This window comes from Buteo buteo, chromosome 7 (genome assembly GCF_964188355.1).
Source record: "Buteo buteo chromosome 7, bButBut1.hap1.1, whole genome shotgun sequence".
NCBI lineage: Eukaryota > Metazoa > Chordata > Aves > Accipitriformes > Accipitridae > Buteo > Buteo buteo.
The window spans coordinates 18,717,762-18,744,189 of record NC_134177.1 but is presented as its reverse complement, the minus strand read 5'-3'; the positions used below and the strand labels follow the sequence as shown (position 1 = coordinate 18,744,189).

The 26,428-nt window shown below is 42.2% G+C and overlaps 1 protein-coding gene across 3 annotated transcripts in view; it reads right to left on the bottom strand.

Annotated features, from left to right (window-relative positions):
• Positions 1 to 26,428, bottom strand: part of PID1 (phosphotyrosine interaction domain containing 1) — a 105,510-nt gene that overhangs the window by 56,114 nt on the left and 22,968 nt on the right. The window contains exon 1 of one of the 3 annotated variants that reach the window (XM_075031806.1): positions 14,941 to 14,958. The exons of the other annotated variants lie outside the window; for them this stretch is intronic. The gene's annotated coding sequence lies outside the window, so the exon portion shown is untranslated. Of the gene's footprint in view, positions 1 to 14,940; positions 14,959 to 26,428 lie in introns of those variants that run through there. 3 annotated transcript variants of the gene reach the window in all.

Below are 26,428 nucleotides of genomic sequence, written 5' to 3'. Positions count from 1 at the left end.
CAGTAAAGTCACTGAATGAAAACTTTCTCAGCAACTTCTTAGAGTGAAGAAAGACAACCCTTGAAAGATTTCCAAATCAATTTTGTAGAATCAGGGGACTCAGAGAAATTTTTCAACATTTAAGTGTTTCTTTGAATTGACCTTCATTTGAGAAACTGAACGTTTTCACTTGCTACTACATATCTAAGGGAGAAAATATGCTGATATGAAGCAAATCAAGGTAGTATTCCCAGCTAGTAACATACTGCAGCACTGTCTAAAGAAGTATGCATTTATTAAAGCTCCATAACTTGACTCTTATAAATCAGCAGTTATTAGACATATGTGCAATGACTCCAGATTACTTTCATCAAAACCAAACCATTTGCTCTGACTTTTGATGGGAGATGCTTAACTTGTTTTGCAGTCATCCCTTTCCTCAGCCTCCCCTCTACCTCTGCAAGGCAGACAAACATTACGGGGTCTGGCTTGCAGAAAGAGAGATGCTAAGTGATTTCCCAGAACTGTACAAGAAGTGTCTATCAGAGCTAGAAAACCAAATCAGGTCCTTGTCTTTCAGTCCTGTGCTTTAGGTGAGGAGAGTGCCTACTAAACATTTTATTTATATGCAGGGCATGAATCAGCTATTTAGATACTACGCTGTTTTCATATGGATTTTTGTGGATTCGAGTACTCCATTGAAGATGCATGAGAATTTCTTGGAAATAAACTTCCTACTTAATTCATAAATACGTTATCATTAGCTAACTGAAAGCTTGTTAATACACTTCTAAAACAGTTTAATCCTTAGCTCATCAGTGTTTAGGTCTAATAATTATGATACTAGATCTACAGCACCTTAAACACTCTCATAAGCATATTCAAGGCATAAACACTAACAGTCTGTGAAAATAGTACTTGTTTTCCTACCTCACGCATGAAGTTACAGCCTGTTACAGTGATACTTTAGGGCTCCGTGCTGTTTGTGCAAGCATTCAAGTTTCCATCCCAGTGAAGAAATCTACACATTTTATTTTTCATCTGGCTCATATTACACGTTATCCCACTCACTCTCCCAAACAGCTCCAGGAAAAGAGTACCCCATTTAAGATGATTATACATTAAAGAACATTCTTTGACATGTTTCTGAAGACAACAGAGCTCTTTGCCAGCCAGGATTACTAAACTTAATGAGAAAAAGTATTGCAATTTACCTTTCAGTTGTGATTAACAGCCTTTGGTTTGGAGTTTCCTAGGCTTCTCTGGTGAAGTTGTTAGCAAACACTAAACAACAGATAACCAGCCGTGAGGAGTGTAAAGCAAGCTCAAAGTTTGAGATCCTGAGTTTGAAGGAGCACCGCTGATTACCAACTGCAGCGTTGGGCTTGCTGATTCCTTTAACTAATTGCTGTCTACTACTATTCTAGTTCTCTCTACTAACTTGACTTACTTTTACATACAGGCTGTAGGTCTGCTAACTTGCTGCAGAACTTGTATTCCTGGAGGAGAAAATATGCAGAAGGGAGAGGGTACTGGAGACCCGCCGTGCGCGGGTCGCAGTGATTCCCCACCTATGACCGGCCCCTTTTCAAGTACAGGTGAATGCTGTCTCCAAAGTTATCTGCTGCCTTGTGCATGCAGGGGATGGGAGAGAAAGGCAGAGGTGGAAAACCTACCTAAATGTATTTTTAACCTGAAGTTGTACTATTTTGCTGGTGGGCCAATTTTGGTTCAAACCAGAGATAATGGTTGCAAAATACCAGGTTGAAGATGATTCTATCCGAACATCTTACTTCTCCTTCCCTGTGTGCTGAAAGAGCTCTGTTTCCATAGATGATCTATTTACAGAGGTTCTCGAATAAAGGTGCTTCCATTAGATACTCAATAGATGAAAAAACTCCATTTAGCCCCTCCGAGTACTGAGCTTGGACCTCCAAAATGGTTTTTCTCCTCTGCTAGCATCTCTATCAACTTCAGTGGGACTGCTGACAGAGAGAGCACAATTTGATGAAAATGAGGAAAATTATGACAATGATCTTCTTTTTTTCATGTTGTAACAACCACATATACAGTCTTAAACAAGGAAAAGACTACTCTCTGCCTTACAAAGGCAATTCAATACTTGTATGAGCAGCAAGTTAGAGTGGTTGTGTGCCAAAAACACTAGAGCACAATTGGCAGCAAACAGATAATTAGTTGCCAGAGAAGTGCAGGACGGACTGGGGATGGACACAGAAATAGCTTTTGCTTTGGACTGTATGGCTAGCCCAGACAACGCTGTGCTCCCTGCACACAGGTCATATGATGGCTGCCATAAGAAAATCAAGTCTCAGCCAGGAGACATCACACAGTGAGCCCCCAAATAGGAAGTTATTTAAACACATCCCTAACTTTCACTATGTGAGCAGTCCCAGTAAAGCACACGTGGGTAGTCAATGGGATTATTCATGTGCTTTAAGCCAAGAACAGGATAAAGTGCTTCGCTGAACTCATTCCTTAGTTTCCACTCCAAACTGGCATCTCCTGCAGAAACCGTTGGCAAATGCTGACCTATAACAGTAGCCAATGTATTTTTTGAGAAGAGACATTAGCTCTCCACTGCTGTGAACCCAGAATATTCCTTTAAAGTGCTTTAAGTTCACAAAGTTCTTGAAAAGCATGACTTTGGCAATTCAGTGAATAAAGGTTCACGGAACATTATACCATCCACATTTCAAAATGTGGTGCCAGAACCACTAGGTTCATTTGGTAGCCCTTATACTGAAAATCATCAAAAGAAGACATTCTTAACTGGCATGACTGTAACAACAGCTCGAAACTGCACATCATTCATCCTTTATCCATTTAGATGGTGCTACTGATACAGACTTTAAGTTTGAAAGAAATGCAAGGAGAAACATTAACAGTGAGAAATTGGCAGCAAGTTTTAAAATTCTCTGAGCAAATAAAATACCTTAATTGCCAAAGAAATGATCAGTGCTGTAATTAGCATTGTATTTTCCTATTTGCTGAAAATGAAATAATTTAAGGTAAAATTTAAGTAAAGCCCCTAATAACATTGGAAAATTATCTTACTACAAAACCATAGTTATTCAAGAATTTGAGATCCATCATTTTCTTTTGCTTAGTTTACCAGTCTTAATGGCATCCTTTCCCCACTATAGAAGAAAACTGAGGGGGGTATAACTGGTAGCTCAAACCCATTGCAGGCCAAGACTGTCACTACAGAGGTACAATATATACTTGCCTCCCTGGTGACCTTCAAAGTGCTCCCTATTTCAACGAAAACCCTGTCATCGCTAACCCTCTTAGCTACAGGTTAATTGACCATAAAAATCAAGAACTTCTAAATTGTTTTCAACATGTATTTTGTTACCAGCTCAACAGTCACACATTAGCTCTATGTTAACTATTTCACAACATTCAATTTGCAAATTTTAGGTGCTATGTATTTAGCCCAAGCACAATTTCTGTTGCTGTTAAAACTAAAAATTAACAGCATCTGAGTTTTGGTTTAGTTTGTCAGCAAAAATACAGTCACTTCCACAACTCAGGCCAAATGTCTTGGAGAAAACAACTGTGACTCTATACAATTAAACATGCCTTGGAGGAGAAAAGTATGCACTGACAATTTGTAATAATAATGCTTAACAATTTGGCACAGCTCTTCATCTTCAGGTCTTAACTAAACAGTCACTGCTGTTCACAATATTGAGTACTCAGCAGCTAAACCTAGGCCTAGTGGATCTTTTCATTTTCATGATGGAAATAAAGACTCAAATTCAATAAATCTAATAAGAAAGTGTTATATATTAGATGTGAATACAAAAATAAATGTCAAGAAAGAGGGAACTGTAGCTCATTGTAATCTGTAATCCAGCAAAAGGGGATGAGCAAAATGGAACACAGTTTACAGGCTAATTGGGTTGCAACATGAACAAAGAAAGTCTTTAGCACCTTAGCCCTCAGCCCCCATTATCTCTTAACATCAGCATTACAACCAACACACAACTGCATAAACTGGCACCACTTTTCCAGATGACCTGTATTTGGCCAAATTTTGCCAAAGACACACATTGAGTGCAAACCCCAAAATGATAGAATGTTAACTTGTGAAAAAGAGTTACTCTAAAAGTTCAAAGCCTCCGAAAGAGTGTTTTGCCAGAATGAGAAGCAATCCTCTGGGCAATTCATCCTTCTATAGCACCTACAAAGGAATTCCCAGATGAAATCCACATTAGAGCATTAGAAAAAGATCAGTCCCTGGGAAATTCAAAAATAACCTCTATAATTTACTACTTCAGTGCAAGTACTTCCTCTACCTTTGGAATCCATTTAGTTCTGGAATGAAACCAACACTTTTCAACAGCATCCCACAGCAAGACACAGCAGCCGATGGGGGGAAAGACACAACCAAGTGCAACGAACTGCAAGAGAAATTTAGAAAGTCCAAACCTCCCTTTTCGCCTGTTCCCAGTGGAATTTGACTACCACGTAACCGGTCTGTAGATACAAGACCTCACTCTCTTACTTATGGTCAGAGGAGATGACAACACAGTAGTCCTTTAGCAATATGGTTACACCACCAGTGACATGAGCACAGCTGTGACCTGAGGACCACCCCACCCCAAGCCTCTAGCTTTTCGGCAAGAAAAGAAGAATTCTGATACATATGAAAACTGATCCATTTCAAGGCTTTGTTTTGTTTAAAGCAAATGCTATCCAGTACAGATAAATGCCACATCTGATCCATTTCTTGTTAAACAAATATTGCTAATACAGTTTAAATACTTCCTCCCCCCCTCCCTTAAACTTCACTGTGCTGTATTTATTTATCCTTTACTAGCAGTTCATATAAACATTGTACTGAACACGACAATAAAACCCTCTACAAAGGAGATGGAAGCACTTATCAAAGTCAGAAATCATCCCATCAGCAGCCTGCTCTGTAACACAAAACTGACTGGCACGCACAAATCCAAGATCATGTCACGACTCTTTATAGTCAAGCAGATCCGGCCTGAGTAATCTTCTTGAAACCAATCCAACTCCAGAAATCTGGTTATTAAAAGCGTATCTCATCTAGCATGTCAAGAGCCATATTTTGCCAGCCTATCAAACCAAATCCATTCAATCTCTTTCAGCTATTTAGGTGAAAAAGCAGGTAACCGTGTCTGAATTTACATCTCTCAATCGCAAAGAAACAGCAACAGGCACAAGGGTAAGACAGACTCGCCTGCAGGCACCCCGTGACACATTCTGGAAGTAGAGGACATTGGGCAGGTCCATGGCACAACTTGGCGTGACTCAGTGTGCTGAGGTCATGGCACCCCCAAGGATCTTGGGGCAAAGCATCTGGGAAATGTCATGCCACAAAAAGCAAAACAAAATAAAACAAAGCAAACAAAAAACCCCAAACAAACAAACAAAAGAACACTTTTGCCACCCCTCCACATGCCCAATGCCACCCTGGCATGGTTGCACGTTAGAAACTGAACCAGTGCCTGCTACCATTTCCCCCCTCACGGAGCAGGCGTCACCCTGCTCCCACCACCACCCCACCAGATAGCATAGAAGAGAGACAGGGGACACCAAGCAGAAAATGGCATCAAACCAAGCAAGGCGTGAGGCTGGGGAAAGGAGAACTCCAGGAGAGGCAGCACCCAGTGTGCTGCAAGCAATGCTGCCTGCTGCCAGGCACAGAGACCCTCCTGGACTTCTCCTGCCATTACTGAACGTACCAAGGGAATCAAGGATAAAGCTCTGATGGAAAAACCTATAATATAAAGAAAAAACGGACAGATGAAGGGAAGGGGGACTGCAGATAGAAAAGCAGGACAAGGACACACGGAACCTTTTTAGGATGGCAAGCCCAGCTGCAGTGTATGGTACAGAGGAAACAAAAATCAGTCGAGCGTTAAAAAGCCTTTCAACGAAGATGCTACTGGATCTTTGCACGTAAGCACCCAGAGTAATTCCACCTCACTCTAACACCAGTTTCTTGGGGAATATTTTTCTTCATGCGGTGATAAGACATATCTCTCGAAAACACACAACTATCAAGATTTCATAAATAAAACTTGCACTCCCTATCGATAGCCCTGATCACACAGCTGCCTGTGTGACAATGCTCACATTGCCTTGTTTTCTTACAAGTTTAAAGAATTTCTGTTTCCTCACAATTTAATTCATGTGAAACGTTTTGTTCTCAGACCCTGTGTACTTTGAGTTTGCTCTGGCTGGATGCCTCCGTTCTGTTGCCAAGCTTATGCGATTCCAATCAGCAGGATCGCTGCCCAAACAAAACACAATCCCAGATACAAACACCCTCCAAACTGCAGGGAACTTCAGAGCCAGATGAGAATTTCAGGACTGATCCTCTAACATCTCTCTACACTCAGCCAAACTAAACCCCCCGACCTAAGCAAATCTAAATATACTGGATATTCAGAGGCTAAGTTCCCAGTTTAGCCATAATTGCTCAAAACCTGAAGTCCTACTATAGAGATCCACATCAGAGTAGGAAGGAGTCAATATTTCAGGACACTCATAATCATGAAAATAAAATAAGACCTCCCTAAAACGTCAGTGGAGGAGGTAAAAAAAGTCAGAGTATTACAATAAAAAGTTCTTTGATCAGTTTCTACTTTACAGTACCTAAATTCCAAGTCCGTTATTTCAGTGGAAATTCGGCATGTGGATGGAAGATGAACATATAAATATGTCTGCTTGGATTTGGACTTTTACAGTTTATTATTTACTTATGACTGTTAAACATATTTTGAAATGAGTTGTAGTTTCCAGTGCCTGGTGTTCATGGCATATATTTTATACCAGAACAACACTTTTTTAGCATCAACAGAAGTAAAGCATAATGACTTTCACCAATGTATCAACTGAGCTGCTCTCATAAATAACTGCCTCCCAAACTTTTGGCCCCAGAAATCAGTGTTAACTTTCAAATTTTAATAACTTTGTCACGACTGAACTAGCTCTCATTTACACAAACCTAATTAACAGATAGCTGTGTTGTGTATTTTGTTAAATGCAATCACTGTAAATAGCATTTACACTCGCAATAAGAGCTCTGCCTTTTTCTGCCATCCCATCCCTGATGAGGTTAGTCTTCAAACTACATTCAGAAGTCCAGCAAACAAAGCCAGACTCAGAAGCACAGCTCCATTACTCAGCACTGAAGGAAAATAAAGTCATCCCCATTATCTGCTGTTCAACTTCTCATCAACAGAGCACCAGTACCTCCCCAAAAGCACCATGTCTGTGTGCAAGGCTGGAATTATAAACCAGATTACAATTTCAAAAGTACCAGTATGCTGGAATTTCTCTGTGCAAGCAGAGGTATTTATCAGCCCCAGCATTTTTCAGAACAAATGGCAATCAAAATACAAGCCCAAGATAAGACAAATGGTTTAAAAAAAAAAAAGGGGGGGTGGGTGGAAATGAATTAAGAAATAGGAGCTGACAAGAAGAGAAAGAACAAAATAGGACACGCAGCAGCATAGATATGTCAAGTTCATTCACTTTGATTTTGAGCTGACCCCTTAGCTGCTTTCCAACATATTTTTCTCCTAACATGAGTTTCCAGTAGATGTATTATTTGGTATAGTTGGCCCAATATTAAAACAATGGAATCCTGCAGCATGAAGGCGGCTGTTGCTTTTTCAATTTGCTCTTGGAGGCTTTCCAATAATTTCTGTGTCAGAGGATGCTTTAAAAAGTTCTTTCTCCTCACTCTGTGCCTGGCAGAGCAAGCCCATCTCATACAATACCTGCCAGACAGACACTGCATTCCCCAAAACAACCCCTTCAAAACCAGCACTTCATTCTTTCACTCCTCTCTCCTTCATTTTTTGCAATAAATCAGTAACTTGTTAAGCAGTTATGTAGTCCAGTGACCTCTCTCTTGCCTTTGAAAGACTTGTTCTCTGAGACAGGGATATGGACTGGATGACATAGGTGCCTGCTACAAACAGGGAATTTGCCCTGATTATTTGCTAGAGGCAACATTGTGCCTATACTATGCAGAAACAAAGAGTACCAATTCTTGCCAAAAAAACCTTATGTATTGCTTAAATATAAACCAAATGAACTCTTCATCTAATGAATTCTTGTATTTACAGCTACAAGATAATGAGAATCCATTCCTTCCTCTAAAGCTGTCCATTTTGTCACTGACTCCTTGGATGCTAATTTACAGCACTGCCTTTTCCAGGTCTGAAACACCCCCAAGATTTAAGCCTGGCATTCCTGAGGGTGTCTGAGAGGGGGTCCTCCTACTTCCCATGGACACAAGCCATCTCCAAGTGAATAGACCTGCTTCTTCAGCAAGTCAGCCTTTTTGGAAAGCCTCCATCAGAGTGCATCCCCCTCAAACCTTGCAGAGGGCAAAGAAAGAAGACTGGTAGCTTTAGCCTTCCCTCTCTCCACATATCCCCATGAGCACCATCAGTACATGCCCCAGAGCATCCCCAGGGGAACCATGTCTGGCCAGCACTGCTGTCCCATCACACGCACCTTCCCAAGGAGACTTCCCCGGCCCTAACTACACTCACAGGCATTTCATCTCCTGCAATATTACTCCTTTCGTGCCTCCACCAGCAAATTATTTTTCATGGGGGAACTCTGCCAGGATTTATGGCTACACAAACCTTTGAGCAGATGATGTGGAATATAGACAAAATTTGGGTCTCACTGCAGTGCAAATGCATAACCCCTATCCCCAGGGGGACTTCGCACAGTAGTTCTTCCCACTTCTTAAAGCTGTGAATAACCGTAGCACACCAGAGAGCCTACATCAGGAGTAAGGGAGTCTACAGAAAGTGATTCAAAAATACCCTTCTACAAAGTGTCTCATTAATTCAGCAAAGCTTTAGAGTTGGATAATTGACAGGATTTGCACCAAGAAACCTTTACAAAAGAAAATCAAACCAACTCATTTACATTCTTGTTTCTCCTGCAACTACCTTACTGGTTAAGCTGAGCCAAAACAGCCAGATGCAAAACTCCTCCGCTTTTTCCAGTGCACAATGAGTCAGGTGAAGTGGCTGAGGACAGCGCTCCCCTTTGCTGGGGCTAACCTACAGCACCCATGGACAGGACAGCCCTCTCATATCCATGTCCTCCAGATATAAAGGTTACATCTGCATGGTGTTTTCAAGGTTTTTCAAAATAACTCCTCTTTTCTGATGTTTCCATTTTTCTGATTTTCAAAGGACAAGTCCTTAGCACTTGACAAGAAGGGAGATTAAGCTTCTGAGTTTTCGCAACTTAAGCACCCAAACCCAGAGATACTCAGAAACTCCAGTTTCTCTGTAAAACCTTAGTTTCTTCTTCTTTATTTGTCAGCAAAGTTCAGATAATTTTGCAGAAGCTTAACTAATCCCTCGGCTGAGTATTAAGTCTCAAAATGCTAGTGATTATACACATATATACATATCTATGGTTCTTAGAACAAAGAAAGAAAGAAAAAAAGGCAAATCCCTCCAGAAAAGAACTAAAATATGCACCATGAGATTCAACCAGACGCCCTTATCCCCCCAAGGCATGGTTAATATACTATCTGCCAGTACATATGGGACCAATTAAAAAGAGCTAACTCCTCACACAAGTGCTGCAGCGTCACTCTGGAGGAATCCACAATTGATTGAACAAACTCAAGTAATTCCATTCTGGAAACACGTGCTCATTCATAACCAAATCCCGGTCTTTAGGAATCCCATATGCCATGAAAAAAACATCCCTGCTTCCACGGAAATCTGTGGCAAAACGAATCTGAAGTGCAACAGGAACAAAACTACCCTCATCTCTACTGCTGCTTTACATGTGCTACTACATGCACCTACATGAAGAATTATTACTACTTTTTCGAGTAGTAACTAAATTGCTATTTCAGTCTTATAATTCAACATTGCCAATGAAATGAAGACCATCGAATGAAGGAAATATTAACTAGTTTAACTAAAGAAAACAGAAGAACTCAAAACTATCCAAATGTTCCCTTCCAGCAAGACGAGTGGAATTGGAAGGCTTCAGGCCTGCACAAGGATCATCATTCAACCTCTTTACGTTGTGAAAGCTGCTTCATCTTTTTCCAGTAATTATACTCTCACTTTTGCCCAATCTGCTCCAAACTTTGTTCGACACAGAAATGACTTGCAAGTTTTCCACACAGAAAACAGCTGCAGAATAAACAATCCCACAGAGCAACAGAGGAACATCCTTCTTCTCTGCAGAGCCTCAACTTTCTTCCCCCTTCATTGATAGCTGACCACCATAAACACCATCCATTCTCAGCCACTTTACAACTTAAATAATTGAAAAAAGCCAATCAATTTTGAATCTGCAAGTTTTGACTCAACTTTGAGAAATGAAGTTGCAGAAGAAAAAGGAATGTGAAAGAGAAGTGGTGGGGGTTTTTATTATTAAATGTTTCTTGGTGCAAACACTGTCAATTATTGCAAACAATATTTTAACATGTTTCAGGCTTAGGGGAAATGAAATAATATAGAACATCAACATCCAGGAAAAAGGGCCTGGGCTGTTAAAGCCCTGAGCTTCCCTAGATGCAAATCTAATATATATTCCTGTAATACAACACGATGCAAGTATTCTGAATACCCATAACATTTACGGTCTCCAGTGTACCTGTGTCAGACAGCTAGTTAAACAGATGTGAAAGAACCAACAAAATTAAAATAAATGTACTGCCTGCCCAGCATTTCCCCACTGTCTTCTTCCTTTGCCCCATTCAATTTAACTTAGAAGCATTACTGATGTAGTTATTCCAGCATCCCTCAAAGCACATAGAGCTGTAGTTCTACAGGAGATGTTAACAAGGTGGCTTTTATCAAACTTGATGCATCTGAAATCTAAATTATTTACCCTGAAAGAGAAGGGACTCAAAGAATTTAGGGGCCTCTGATAAAATATTAAAGTATTGAATCTTGTGAATACCAATTAGTCTTTCCGCTGGTGGAAAAAAAGCTTTCAAGACAAATATTTCTTTTAATCAAAAAAGGCATGTATTTGGCTGAAAAAAACCACACAACTGTGATGCAAAACATTTGAGCAGCTTTACAAATTCAGTCCTCTATAATTATACCAAGACTGCTAAAAATTCCACTTTCACAACCACCACCACCACAAATAAATAATTGTCAAAATAAATCCAGTAGATTACCATGCAAAAATGTGTCTTCTACAGCTTAATCTTGTGATAATGCTTTTTATAGCATGTCTCTCTGCCCAGATTTGCAGCTTTTGTTATTTGCATTCTAACCACTAAGCACAAGGGTTAACAATCTTATAATTCATTTTTTTATATTTTAAATTCTTCATGCTGCAGCCCTATCAATGGCCTCTCAACTGTGCTTTTCTAAGCAATTTGCATACGTAATGGCCATACAATTCTTACAAAAAATCTCCAAGCCAAACTAAGTGATGTCAATGACAGTAATCTGGCCAAAAGAAAAAAGAAGGGAAAAAAAGCCTGATTCCGAACATTTACTGATACGGTAGTAACCAGGTAGACTGCAAATATAAGGCAGATGGATGCATGCACACAGGGATTCAATCTGAACCTCCAGTGCCGCTTCTGTATAGGTCAGCTCCAACTCTGCAATGGAAGAAGAATCCACAGAAGACTTTTCAAGGGAATCTGTCAAGTTTCCTGGCCTCTTCCACAAAAACTTCTAGGAAAAGTAACTGTCTAGCTCATAGTGTTTATTGCAGTTTCCTACCTTTGGAAAGCAAGGATCATTTAGAAAGTGATTAAAGTAAACACCAACCCATGAGCTAGGATCATCAAGGTCAACTACTCTGATGGAGCACCATCATCAGAAGGGAACTGCTGTGGAGAGCTTCTATTGGTGAAGCTACTCGGCATACAGGGAACAACACAGTAGCTATGCAAGACTTCTGCCTCATCCCCACTCACTTCCATCAGAGTTTTCATTACAGCTTGCTGAGATCCTCAAGACTGCCCACTGCAAAGCTTCTCTGCCTACATGCTAGTCAAGAATATTCAGCACAAAATGTTCCATGTGGGCACAAAATAAGGCTTTGCCTCTAGGTCTCCACTTTGGAAGTCAGAGGGAGGTCAGAGGTGAACGCTCAAAATGAACATTTTTCTTCCTGAGGGTTGATTCTGAGCTAGATGACAGAGGGCTGTTTTCTTGCTTTCCAAGTGTTACCATTATTTAAATGAAAGTCTGTAAAAATGTTTGTACTGTTGGTAAGTTACTTGGGAGACCGCAGCAACTAAAATATTTTCATTTTAAGAAAAAAAAAAAAAGTATGTCATTTCAGTCCAGAAGCAAAGCTTGAAACAGGTAACCTCAAAAGTGGAAAGTCTGGGCAAGCTGTTAACTGAAGTCACAGATTTTGAGAGGGAACTTTAACTCCATGTCAATTAATCACCGCTAGTTCCCCTCTGACATACCGACCTTTAAGCCAACTACACTATTTTCAGTCTTAGATGGCTTTAGGAGCAGAAGGTATCCTTGTTTGATTTTTATTACATTTTGGATCCCAGGTTCTCTGCCTGGAACAGATTTCCAGATGACATTAGAAAAGCCTCTGAAATAACATCAGTCAAGTTTCGCATGCACAGCTATTTGCACAAGCCAGTTCTACAGTTTTACAAGACAATCAGCTAGATAAACATCTGTCTGCTCCATTCTGAGCAGCTGATGAGTGCAGGAGACCTTTGCTCATTCAACAAAGCCTGTTACCTCCTAGGTACAATCCAACAACCACCATAATTGAAGCGTTCCAGGTTTTGCTTTTTCCTGTCTTTAGGCGCTGGTTCAGTACCACATGCATCTCAGTGTCATCCACACCACAAGCACAACAGAGAAAATCAAAGGTTGGAGAGGTACAGCATGTACCTGCAGAAACAGGAACACAAACTATGAACATTTTCTGTTGTTCAAGCAAGTGTATGCAGTAGTTATCCATAAAGGATGACCATGGGTTTTGACTGTGGCACAATGAAAAACTACATGACGAGAGCGTCTGCTTAAACACTGATTTTTAAAAAGAATTAATTTGTAGAAATAAAGGTTAGAAATAATTTGAAAACCATTATATTCTATTCTATTCACTGCTCCATCACTAGTATAAAGATTAAAAGGGAACCAGATTCAACTAGCACATGAAACAGGGCTGTGGTTATAATCTATTTTCCCTGTAGCATCTGTAGAAAAGTGATTAGTTCCAACTCCTGCCCTACAACATGAGCACTTCCACTTTCATGTTTGATCACCATTATAGTCAGAAATTAACAGACTCTGGTGGCTATCACTGATATTCCCAACCCAGAAGAGCAAAGCTGTTCCTGAAGCAGATTTGGGATTGCCTGTTCTGCTTACACAGCAGACAAATCACAAATGCAGTTTACTGTGAAGCTGCCAATAGTGTTTAATGGTGTGGTATGTATCTGAGCGGGAAAAGAGCGCAAGCATCTTTCTAGAGAACAAATTCGTTCATCAGCTCCAGTACAGTTTCCCTACTTGCCTTCCTCCCTGAATGTGTGCTGCGGTATTTGAGAATGGCAGTAACGTGCAGCTTATGGACTATTTATTTGCTGAAATACCATCTCAGACGAGATGATTCTGAGGAAGAAACAGGAGACAATTCTGAAAACAGGGTAAGCAACAAATGCACCATTGAAGAAATAACACACACAGGATGCAGGGGTAAATCTCAGTGGTAACTTGGCAGAGATACCTACGGCAACCCATGCCACCTGCCCTAGGTTGCCTAAAACACTGCTGGGGTGTTGTTACCCTGTAGTAGGTTAGATTGTAGCTTGCCCGACTGCCCCCATGGCTGCTTCATCATCATCATCAATCGCCACAGAGGGTAGCTATCTTTCCATTTATTTAGCTGTATGTGTACATACATGACAGAAGGAACAAGCAATACAAGGCTCACTTTTCCCCAGCCCATTCGGTTTGGAAGAGAGATTCTTCTCCAGTTCCGCACATGAAGTGCTCTGGCTTCAGCCTCTTTTCCATTTGGCACACAATCAAACCGTATTTAGAGGAAATCCAATTCTTCTATAAAAGCTGTATCTCAATAAATTGTGTCTTACCTCTCTTCCCTATCCACGTTCAAAGGGAGAGAGCACTGCACAGCTTCCAAAGACATTCCCATTTGAACATTACTTTCCATCTGTACACGTTTCAACTTTCAAAACCGCACTCAGTATGAAAAAAGCACAGCAAAGAAGCAAGGTTGTCTTACCATATTATATTCACCTAATAATCATGAGCAAGTTCTCAGAGAAGTCCTCCAGGCACAGTTTTAATGTTAAAGCAATTCTTGCTTCATTTTAACCATCCACTGATGCAGAGCTGATAGCCCAACGCATTAAAAAGTACAAGGCACTATTTCAAGAAATGCCATAATTTATCGGGCAGAGTTTAGTCACGCTCCACGCAGCAGCCCTGATGCACAATATCAACTGCCTCTGACACTTCCCAAATCCAGCTCTGAAGTCCCTCTGTTTTGGGCTCAGATGCCCATGGTGCATGAAGTCACAAGACAAAGCTTCCTGCTACAGCAATAAAGACGTCATCTGCTACCTGCATTTTTTCCAACAGGCTTAGCTGCATTTAAAAATGCATGAATCCCACTTGAGTGACAACCCCTTCTTCAGGTTAAGCATTTGAAGTCATTTAAACAGCTATAAAACTCATTACAGGAAGGATGGCTGGAGAGAAGATAAATATCGGAATGATTTTTTTGAAACTTTATGATGTTTACATAGCACAAAAAGTCACAGATTAGTTTGATTAAGGACTTGAGTCCAAAACAGTGACAGAGCTCTCACTTTGTGCTGCTGGACATCAGTTGTTGGTCAGTTGATTTGATATCCCAGTGATTACACCCCACACCTTGACCATGCAAATTATAACAGGCAAAGCAAGGAATCGTTACCTGGTATGGAGTTCAATCCAGTCCCCGAAATTCTTCTTTTGAGAGACTGTGTTTCACTTCTTACAAGTACTCTCCAACACACAGGAGATAACAGTCTTTGGACTCACATGATGGGAATAAACCTCCTCTCCTACCCATCGGTAGGTATCCTTCCAAGAAAACAGGGATCAGAAGAAAGCAGTAAACCCTTCCCAAGCCCTCATTAGGAAGGTGCGTAGTTGGGACCATACAACATAATGGCAGCCAAGTGATAATTCCATCAGGAAACTCAAGTGGTGGCTCTGCTAAACTAGGTGCTACACACAAGTGAGACACTGCAAATCCAGGGTACCTTCCTGATCCACACCGACTCTGCAAAGATCACACTGCTCTGCTTAAGGCTTCGTGTTGCTTTCTGGAAGAAAACCTTATTTTTAAACTAAAGCCCACTAGAAGGAGATTAACTGCCCTTAAAAAATACTTAACAACCTCTTTGCTTGTTATCGAGTGGCCCATACATATGCCAGATGAGCACTGTAGACAATGATAATGCATTAAATAAACACTTCTGTTTAAAATCCATAAGCCTACTTATGACTAGTTTGAGACAAATATCTACAGCTTATTCAGTTCAAGAATCCTCTGCTCTCAAAATGTCCATTCAGCAGCCCTGCCAGATACTGTTTCACAATACTACAGGCTCACTTATTCATAAACAAATCATTAACATTCTTGACATAAATCCATAGCGTACAACAAATCCCAGCTATGATAGTGTTTTACTACATTTGCTGTGCCCATCATGAATGGGAGTTCTGTTTCCACCAAAAAAAACCACCCTCAACAAATAAAAGGCAAATTATTCTCTGCGAGAAAACCACCAGGATGAAATGCCTATGCATGGTTTACAAACTAATTATCGAGTTCATATAGTAATAAACCTGGTGTTCAGTTAGTGAAATGGGCTGCCACAATTTATGCAAGAAATTTTCTTGCTATAACTCTAATAATTAAGAAACTCTGATAGTAAAATACGCCTTTACAGACTTTTAAAATTTCCTCAGCTACAACCTTTTACACATCCCCATTTCTCCACACACAGGCGCAAGAATCATCTGAAAAATCCCTTCGGCATTCACTCACTGTCAGGGGTTTATTTGCAGCCCTGGATCACACGGTTTCAGCCAAGCCCCAAAATGATCAAGGCCCATTTTTACACCATACATCACAGCTTAAATTAGACTAATTAACATGAACGTAATAGCTTAACTAAGGCATCAGGACCAGGCTGCTTATTCTCTCTGAATGCACTCTGCATAGATGGCAGCAAAGAGAAATAGTCTAAATCAGGGTTTCCCCCAAAACCAGGGTCCACAGGAAAACCTCTGCAGGTGCCCCAAGAAGGCCCCAGCTCGCAGGCAGTACCCCCGCACCGAGGGGCACGGGGGGCACGGCGGGACGGCATCGCCCGCCCGGGGCCGCTCCGCAGCAGGCGGGATGCTCCCACAGCACCTCCCGGCACAGACCGCGCATCCTCACACACCATCCAGCCACCGGCAGCGGCCGGCCGCCAGCAAAGCCTCGCAAATCGTGGGGTTAAACCCTCTACCCTTAATTCACTAACATCTTCCTCGCCATATTTAAAATGCCCCCCTGAATGGCCATATTTAAGTAATGAAAAAAAGAGAGTGGAAGACAGTTAAACTTTCTACTGATGCTCTTGGCAGATGAGAATACGCTCACAAGAGCTGGACTTCTCCCTGGATTGATAAAACATAAAGCAGACTGCCTTCTGTGCCGGCTGCCAGCTCAGCCCAGGGAATAAAAGACGTTTTCAATTCCGGAAAAAATACATGTGCATTGCAACATTGAATACTTAGCAAGGCCTCAGTCCTGCAAGAAATCAGACCCTTACTTACCATGCAGCGCACAGGCCTGTGGGCAATGGTGGCTGCTCACAGTAGGTCAAAATACATATATGGCTGAAGTTTTGCAGAAACGAGACCTTTGTTATTGCAAATACATGCACGCTTTTATAGCAATTACACTACAGCATTTAGTAGGGACATGCCACCTCTTTTTATTATTTCAATTGGCACAGCCTTTCCATTTACATCTTGCTTTAGTTCCAGTTTTGTGATAATTTCACTGCTGTACGCTCACATATGAATGTATACAGCATGAATAGCTCGTGGTCTTTAGGTCTGACTTACTGAGGGATGTTCTGCAACTCAGGAGAGCACGTTTACAGGATCTATTTATGGGTTTCACTCTGTACCCAGCCTTCAAAAACATTTCAAACCTATTTTTGCCAAAGAACGCAGCTACCAAAGAACCACTGGGGTTGTCTAGCCTGGCATTTGGTACCACAGAGGTCACCACCCCTAACAGTTCTTTCTTTCACCCCCGATCTCCCAAAGTTGTAACGTAGCTGTTAGTAGGGAACCGTCACGGATGAACAAATGCAAGGGATGAATAAGTTTAGGAACCTTCTCATTTGCCTCCAGGTTTTCCGAGCATCTCAGAATCACAGTTTTAGATGTTGCCTGAGACAGTAACAGATAAAAGCCAACTCTAAAAAAGCAACAACAACAATTTAAGGCAGCAAATCACACATAATCACACGTCTATAGAAAATGAGGCACTACAGAAATCCCAGACTATGAGGGTCAGGCTAAAGCGATACATGATTTGAAAGAAGGCAAACAGCTCAGCCGGGAATCAGCAAAGGAAATCAGACAAGAAGTTAAGCAGTCATTTGCAGTACAATACAACGGCAAAATGACACTGAAACCTTAGTGTCAGGACACCCGAGAAAATGGCCACACTGCAGAGCTGCCCAGGAAGCACCTGGTTAGGCAATACAAATACACACCGCACTGCTTTGCTGAGCGGTGGCTGGGAGAGGGCGAGAGTGAGAACAACTGGAGTAATACTGGAAAAGTCAGAAGGAAAAGCCTGCTCACAGTTCAGAATAATTTCATCCTCCTGAGTTATGGGTAGCTCAGGGGGCCTGTGGGGCAGCTTGCTAAGAGGGAGCAATGCCAGAGAAATACTGCCCGCAAAGTGTCAAAAGCCCCTACGCTGGCCCGTGGAGAACTGCAACTGGCAAAGCCAGACAACAACAGCAAAAACTCTGCATTAATGGGGAGGCTGAGCAGAAATCCTGAGGACATATGTGTTTGCCACCTTTGATTTCTCATTTTCTGGAAATACCAGTATTTGCCAATCCCAACTTTCCTTTGCCGACTGGTGACAGCATAAAAAACACCTTCTACGCTCTGCAAACCAACAGCTGCACGTCACCTCATACTGCTAAGAGTTATTCACTAACCTGGTTTAGAAGACAAAATAAACACTACACTTTTATTTCTAAAGGCAAAAGCTGGTCATCAAAACCCATCTGTCACTGGCTGTACTCTGAAACACATCTCATGGCAAACTCCAGCTTGCGCTTGCACTTGCACAACCACGTGCGGTGCACACCTCGTGCACAGTGCTCTAGCAGGCACACTGACCTACCCACTTATCTCCTTCAATACACTAATGCTATATTTTGCCCACTGATCTAGTTCTTTTTTTTTTTAAAAAAAAAAAAAAAGGAAAAAACCCAAGGCGCAACTCTTAGGCCCCTGATCCAGCAGCAAAGTCATCAGTATTTTAACAGTCATTTCAAACAGAAGCAAAGCCAAGCCTGAATCCTCAGATTATCCTTTGCAAAATCCCAGCATCGGCGTTAGCAAAAGAAAAGAAAAGATCAAACCGGTTGGCTCAGATGGACTGTCATTTCTGTACCTCTGTTTATTAACACTAGGTACATAAAACAGAAAAACTGAATAAGTGCTAGAAAAACATAGTGAAGTTAACCACAACAGCAAACCAAAAGTATGCACCGATCCTTTCCTTCGGCCAGGAAATATTTTCAAGCTGTTTCTTTTACAGCTAGTCACTGGGTAGGAAATGCTTTTTACACAGAAAAATATTTTCTTTTCCAGAAGACTCCATAAAATCCACACACAGAGCACAGTATACATTTTGACGAGAATTAATTACTTGTTTACTGTGGTAGTTCAGTATACAGCTAATCCCCACACATTGTCTAAACAACTTATTTCCTCCTGTAAGTGAAGAATAGTCAACAGAAACAAAACAGTTTGATTTTTTAAAAAAGAAGAGGCAGAGCCCTGGCAACGCATCTGGAGGCTGTAAAAGAGCTGAAGAGCGACATTAGAGGATACAGGAAGATGTCCTTTGTGCACCTTCCAGATTTTTCTATGTAAAGGTATTCCAGAATAAAATGTTACCAAATATAATGGAATTGAGATGTTCTAATATACAAAAATAATGTCCTAAGCCCAGAGCTATTAATTCTTAAGAGCTGTGGGCTGTAGTTTATCATTATCATCTAGAAGTGAAGGATGGTTGTAACAGTCAATTCCATTTCTCCCCAGTGACTAAATCATGTACTAGCTAAATCATTTATTAATGTCAAAGGGTGACATTTTTCAATTAAGATAATAAGATTCTGGAGGCTCTGGCCATCTGAACCCTGTTTGTGCATACTCTTGCCAATTAAAAAAAAAAAACAACACAAAAGGAAGCAGTCTGACAAACTGATTTTACTTAAACCTGACTAAAAGTACTAACAATTTAGCATTAATCCCACCACATTTCTGTAGCTACATACCAAGAATAAATATTTATGCTAGTAACCACAAGGCGTTAGGGGTTAACACAGGGTTAACAAGATATTAATCCAAACATGCACATTAGAAACTGAAATCATCTTGCTCCCCATTGTAACTCTTCAGCTCCCCAGGTGAGGACCCAGCCTTTGTTCATCCAGTGCCTCAGCAGATGAATGCACAGCATCTGAGGTCTGGCTGCTCTTGGAGGAGAGGAAAGGGCAAAACAGCCAAGAAACAAAAACAAGGAAATGCTCATTCACACAGCAGGGAAGAGGGCAGCCTCCCCGCCATCCAAAGCACCCTGCTGACCCTGTGCCAGTTCCAAAGGAGAAGGACGCATCCCTCCACCAAATACTACCCAGGAATGGAGACTTATTCCAGATCTTTGCAAATTCGCCCCCTGTCAGTGACCATCCTGCCCATTAGACCCTTCACTGTTAACTTCCAGTGGAGTATCTATAATGTAAGCGCTGGTGGCGATGACCATTATTTTTTTTAAGTCATCGCACATCCGCTGTTTAAAGTAATTTTTATATTGACCCACTGGCTTGGAAAAAAAAAAAATTCACAAAGAACAACAACCACACAGTGAAAGTTAAGATAAGCTACACAGGGTAAAACTTCAAAATCCCACACAAGTTCAGTGAAATCAAGTCTGAGAAATAACACTGCATTGGACTAGTTGTTTCAGATGTTACTAAGCACTGGCCAAACTCCACACACTTTGTCTTTGCTTTTTTTTTTTACTTAGAATTAGTTTGCAAGAGATGATGATTAGCTAGAAAAACCACACTCCCTTTTGACCGCCAGGCGTACAAAGCAGAACAGCATTAAATATTTCCTAGAGCAAACCTTGGATCTGTATGCAGGGTGCAGTAAACCACCACGTGGGATAACCAGACCCAGCAGTAAATCACCGCACAGCCTTTACAGCACAAACTCTTGCTATGGATCCCCTTAGCTCCTGGACAGATCTATCAAGGCAGGGAAGCAACTGAAGGCACTGAGTGACACAGCAGTCTCAGGCAGGCATCTACCTCCCATCTCTCTTCCAAAGCCTCGTTCGAAGGCTGGGCCCGTACAAACCACCGCGTCCATGAGAATTTTGCAAAGCACAAGATTACAGCCCAATTCTCTATGACAGTGTGCACTGCCAGCCCAAATCCCTGCTCTGCTGGCAGTGTGGACGTTAGCAACTCTGCACCCTGTTTGTGTCTGTACACAGGGAGAACTAGACGGGCCAAAGAGTGTGACAATGACGCCAAGTATTGTGAATCACCCAGGCAAAGCAAGTGGTGTTATTCTGGTGCAGACAGCATCACACCCTCTGTTCACCAGGGTAACGTCACTGCACAGCGTAGAGGATCCAGTACACAACGTCGCCTTCACATTGTGGGCACTGCAATCACCTCCTTCCAAGTGGAAAAAACTGATTACATTAAGGAGGTGATGATATGCTTGAAAGTCCAATATGCTCCACACCTCCAATAGATGGACAAGTTGTGCTGTGTCAGTTTGTTCCCATTGCAAAATAGTCGCCAAGTCCCGCAGAGAGGTCCCGACAGCCCTGCTCCCTCCCTGGCCAGTCAATCCCATTGGCAATGCAAAGGCAGCCTTCACCTGCTCCTTTAGCTGGAGAGTCCTAACAAAAGGGCTTTAATTAAACTATCTTAAATAAAACTGTACTGCTGCCTGTTGACATCTACTAACTGGGATGCTACAAAGACTGTAATTTTTCTGGAAACTGTATTACACTGCCATAATGGCTCTGTGTTGATGGCTTTGCAGCACAGTTGCAATGATTAACAGTGACTATCTTCGTTATCTGACTCCTCAAACTCACAGCATCGCTTTACTACCGATATGGGAAGTCACATGTGGCACTGGTATGGCACTGTAAGGACTAGGTTATTTTAAAGCAAATGTTTCAGTCTGATTTTATGCAGTTTTATACCAAGTTGTAAAGCTCAATAAGGATACCAGTTTTAAAACCTCCCAGAAAGCTGTTTAAAAATTAAAAAAAAAATTAGAAATCACCAGATGGATTCTGGGGTAACGGTGAAGAATATGACTGCACTTTCCTGTTGTCCCATGTATGGATTTGAGACTAAGAAAATGTTAGGAACAATGTTTTTTCTCCCCAGGATGAGGCAGACTGCTCTCTAACTTCAGCTCTGTAATGAGGGCTGCTGGGTAAGAAACACTTTTTTGTTCCTGAGAAATGCGGAAAGCATTAAAAAAGCATAAAAAGCAGAGTGGGCATTTTAAACCTGTTGAAGAAACAAATATATGAAGTTTTCACAAGAAAATATGAAAATAAGAAAAGGCCTCAGGAACAGACTGGATTCACAAACAAGAAATATGATTTTCAGCTGAAAATATTTGCTGAGGCTCCGAAGCCGGGCAGCAGGCTGCACGCTGTGCCGGGAGGCGGCTGCGGGCACTGTGGGGCACTGGGGCCGACAGCCAGCGATGCTCTGAGCCTGCTGCTGGGGCAGCCGCCACGGCCCCGCACCGACCCGCCTGTGAGGGACCCAGGCTCCCTTTTCCCCTTGCAGAGGGGAGGAACCGTGTGACTGTGAGGCTTATGAACACTTCCATAATTATTTTGTAAAGCAGTTTTCCCCCCACCCCAAAGCAAGTGGGCTGTGAGCTCACAGTGTGACACAGACCTTCCTCTGTCTGATACGTAGCAGCCCCTTATCCAAACAGCATCAGGACCCGGTCCAGAGCGACTTCAATAACACACACTTTCCAAAGAGTCATACAGAAATGCTCAGTTCAGCTCTCTTAGACATTAAATCTTGTCACATATATCTACTCTTTAAAAAAAAGAAAAGGAAGAAAAAAATCAGATAAGGTTTGGACTTTTAAACTCAATCAGAGTAAAAGAAACACAGAGTAGCTCCACTGGCATTAGCAATGGCACTTAGATTTATACCAACATTCTCAAGACCTGAATTTGGACCAAAAAAAAGACCCACATATAGAAAGGAGCAAAGTTTATTCCCAAGTGAACAAAATGACATCTCTTCAGACATTAATGGCTTCTGAAATTCTCTAGCTTGATACAACATTAGTGATTTAAATGCCAAACCACATTCACTTGGTTTATCTTGGAAAGCTCCACATCCACACAAGAACACCCTCAGACCATAACAGAGGAACAAAAGGTCAGGCTGTTACTTCCAGAATCGGTGCAGTAAACTTCAGAACAAACAAGGTATGGGCATTTCCCTCATCAATGCTGCCCACTGCATGTGCCTAGTTTTCTAAGATCATGTAAGCAGCATGAATAACTTCTGATGTTGAGAAATAAAAATCCTAACCTAAAAAAAACAATATAAATGCCCTCTGAAAATAATTTAAACCAACCAGAAGTGAGCTGTTTCAGTGCAAAGTTTCTGCAGACAGGGCTCCCAGGCTGTGCCTGACCCCAGACTGCTCATGGACCTCTCTGGTCCCCAGCTGCTGACCTACTCCTCCCACTCCCAGAAGCTCTACATCTCTACAAAGCATTTTACGTTAGTCTAAAGCCTCCTTAGATTCTGCCTTTCTGACAAACATCTCCAGATACCTATACCTACGCAGACCTCGCTGCCCCGCACGGCTGGAGCCCTGCTCTGACCTGCTGGAGCCCTGTCCCAAGCTCAGAAAACTGGTGGGAGCTTGGCCAAACATGGGGGTGAAATCCCTAAGCTGCAGCTCTGGGATGTCTCTTTCCAGGTGAAGATCTTACCATAACTCATTTCAGCTATCACTTGCAGCTTACGATCTCTTCAAATGTGACTCTCCTTAGGGAAGACGAGCTCCACCACTTCTGCAGCCTGAAACTTGTCAGCATTTTAAACCTGAGAAGCATGTGGGAGAGTGTCTTCAGAAAAGGAACAATTAAGCAGTGACTAACTAGAACTTCAGTGAATACTTTTCCACTGTCCTGAAGTGCCAGGGCTTTTCATGACCCTTGATTATGAAAAGCAATCATCTCATTCGTTTAGAGACAGGTCCCAGACTCACCGTAATGCACAGAAAGGCCGCCCTTCACCTCCACAGACCCTGCAGCAAGCCTGGTATTTCTGATGAGGCTATTTCCTACACCAGGCAGGCCCAGTCCCCCCTGGACACCACAAGGAAATGATCTGAACTCTGTCACTGTTGAGGAAAACAAAATCCCAAGTCTTTGCAGTGGGGTAACTTCTTGGAAGTGTGCGTCCCATTACCGAGCCAGAAGCTGCAGGATTGCGAAGGGGAGGTACAAGGACTTCCATGCAACCTCAAAGCTACAAGAAAGAGAAAGAACTAAATATTGCAATGCTGATCTGCAGGAAAAGGCAACAGCATGACCCATCTCAGCGCCTGTAGTCTTTCAAACTGTGCAACTCTTCCTTCTATAGCAATTCTGTATTTTAGAGGTACAAATGTAACGCGTTGCCCTTTGAAAATGTTACAAATCCTGGCAGGAAGCTTCAGGCTCTTTAATGAAAAAAGAGCCTCTACACACCTGATCAAAACAAAACAGTCACTCACAGACAAATGCTTCCTAACATTCCTTATAAACCACTGAAAAGTTATATTGCCATCTCAAATGGCAAGATAAAAGTTAATGGATTCAAAGGCCTGGAGGTAAGACTGCATTCTTAAATCTGAGTGATTTAACACACATTTATCAAAGTGGACTGTCCCAACTCGCAGAAAGTAACATCCCTTCTGCAGACCTTGGCGCCGACGCTCCACCAAAAAGCATGCGACAGAGGGGGCTCCGCTCCGCTTCCCCGTCACCCCAACCACGTATCCCGACAGGCAGCTTTGCTGGTGGCCTTGCTGCACAGCCCGGGGGGAGCCAGGGTCACAAATCCAGTCCCCAAGGGGCAGCCCAGCCCACGAAGGGGACAGGCTCAGAGCCCGGGCCGACCCCTGTGCCTTGTCCTCGGCTGGAGGATCACCAGGCTTCAGGCATCTCGGGAGTCACTGCTGGGTTCACTCCTTGCTGCCCAAGAGAAAAATTAACAGCCCAGCACTCTAACAGCACTGCACATCCCTCCAGCAGTTCATTTTAGCAGCAGGCACCAAAGTTGTCTTTACTATCAGGATTTTCTCAGACACACAGTACCAAGCTCAATAGGTCCTTTCAGCCTAACTATCGAGAGGACCAGCGTAAAATTTTCAAAATATCCTTCCTTCTGATTCTAACCCAAACAACAGAGCACAGCTGTGAAAACTGAAGCCTGTGCAGATCCACGCTGTACAGGCTTCTTCTTAAAAGCACTGGGACAAGATTCAAGCTTCTACATTTTCTGATTCAAATTTATAGTCAGGCACAGAAAATTGCCATGGACTAGGCAAAAAAGAAAGAAAGGAAAAAAAAAACAAACCACAAAGCAAAAAACCACCCCACATTAAAACTGATTTAATATTATTCAGCAATGCTGGGACTGGCAGCACAGAAAACAATATGGACACTACGGGATAAGCAAGCCAACCACAGAAATATCTTACTTCATCCTCTGCACATACATGCAGATGCTTCTAGGTTTGGGTTCACCTCTGCCTTAAAATAGCTACGTATGAGAAATCTGTAAATTGGCTGTTTCTGTACCTGAAGTAATGCTTCCTCAGACTCCTCGCAAACAATCGCTTGAAAACATCACTCAGCCCACCAGACAACTTGAAATCCCCAGCTGCAAAGCAACACACAGCCAAAATCCTCTCTCCAATGTTTGTATTGATTTATCCCTGTTAATCTGATGCTTAAGACGACAATTTTCTGGAAGATGAAAGAAATTCACTGCCACCTTCCACAGACACGCAGTGCAGCAAGCTGCGGCAGAGGTACACGCTACGCCCCAACACCCAGGCAGCTCAGGGAGCTGCAGCTTGGTGTTTGCCTAAGTTCCAAAATGTACTTTTCTGGTCAAAAAACAGAAAAAAACCCAAACATTCCAGATGGAAAAGCTAAACATGGGCAAAAGGTTCTGTTAAGAAAAGTCTCAAATCAGGGAAAAAAAAGATTAAAACCCTGTTTTTGAAGTCTGATATTTTTTTCTAACAATTTTGCTGTTTGCCTTTACGCTCTCCAGCTCCAAGCCTAAGCCAGATGAACCAGCACACCATGACACGACTCTTCTTGTGGTGTTCCTCTCCCCAGCAGAAGGAAATACTAGACAACTGAGGACAACATTTCTTAACATGACACTAGGAACCAAGTTAAGCATATTAATTTGGACTGGACAGTTTTGATGAATATTAACAGGAATTTTGTTTGCCTGGTTTTTTAACCAGAATGACTAGAGTGAGGGGTAATTCCCCTCCCCAGTAAACTATACCATTTTCAGGTCAGTATCATTGTCAGGGCTCAGAAAGCACAGATTAATCCTGACAGCAGGAAAGCTGGTCCCCAGCTACAGGAAAGCCGCAGAGCTGCTGAGGTTCACTCCGTAGAGCCTCCCCCTGCAGCCATCCGGAGAGGAAACGCTGCGTCTGACCGTCCCTTCTGCCTCTAAACACCCAGGCTCAGGGAGGGAATGGAGAGCTAGAAACTTGCAGGCTCAGATGATGTATTTGATGTTGCCACCATCACCATGGAGGTCCCATGCCCTTGGTCCCCTGCAGACCCCAAAATCCTCTGTCCTGGCTTCCAGCCAGCAGACACTCTCAGGAAGAAGCTCCATAGCATGGAGAAATGTTTGTGCTAAATGACACTGTAGAAACTTTCTGGATCTCCTGTAACAGCTAGATGGGTCAGATTGCTGCCCTGCTCTACAGCCCAGTCAAGCTCAAAGTTGGTACTGACCCCAGCAGAGCTTGGACTAGATCCCACTGCA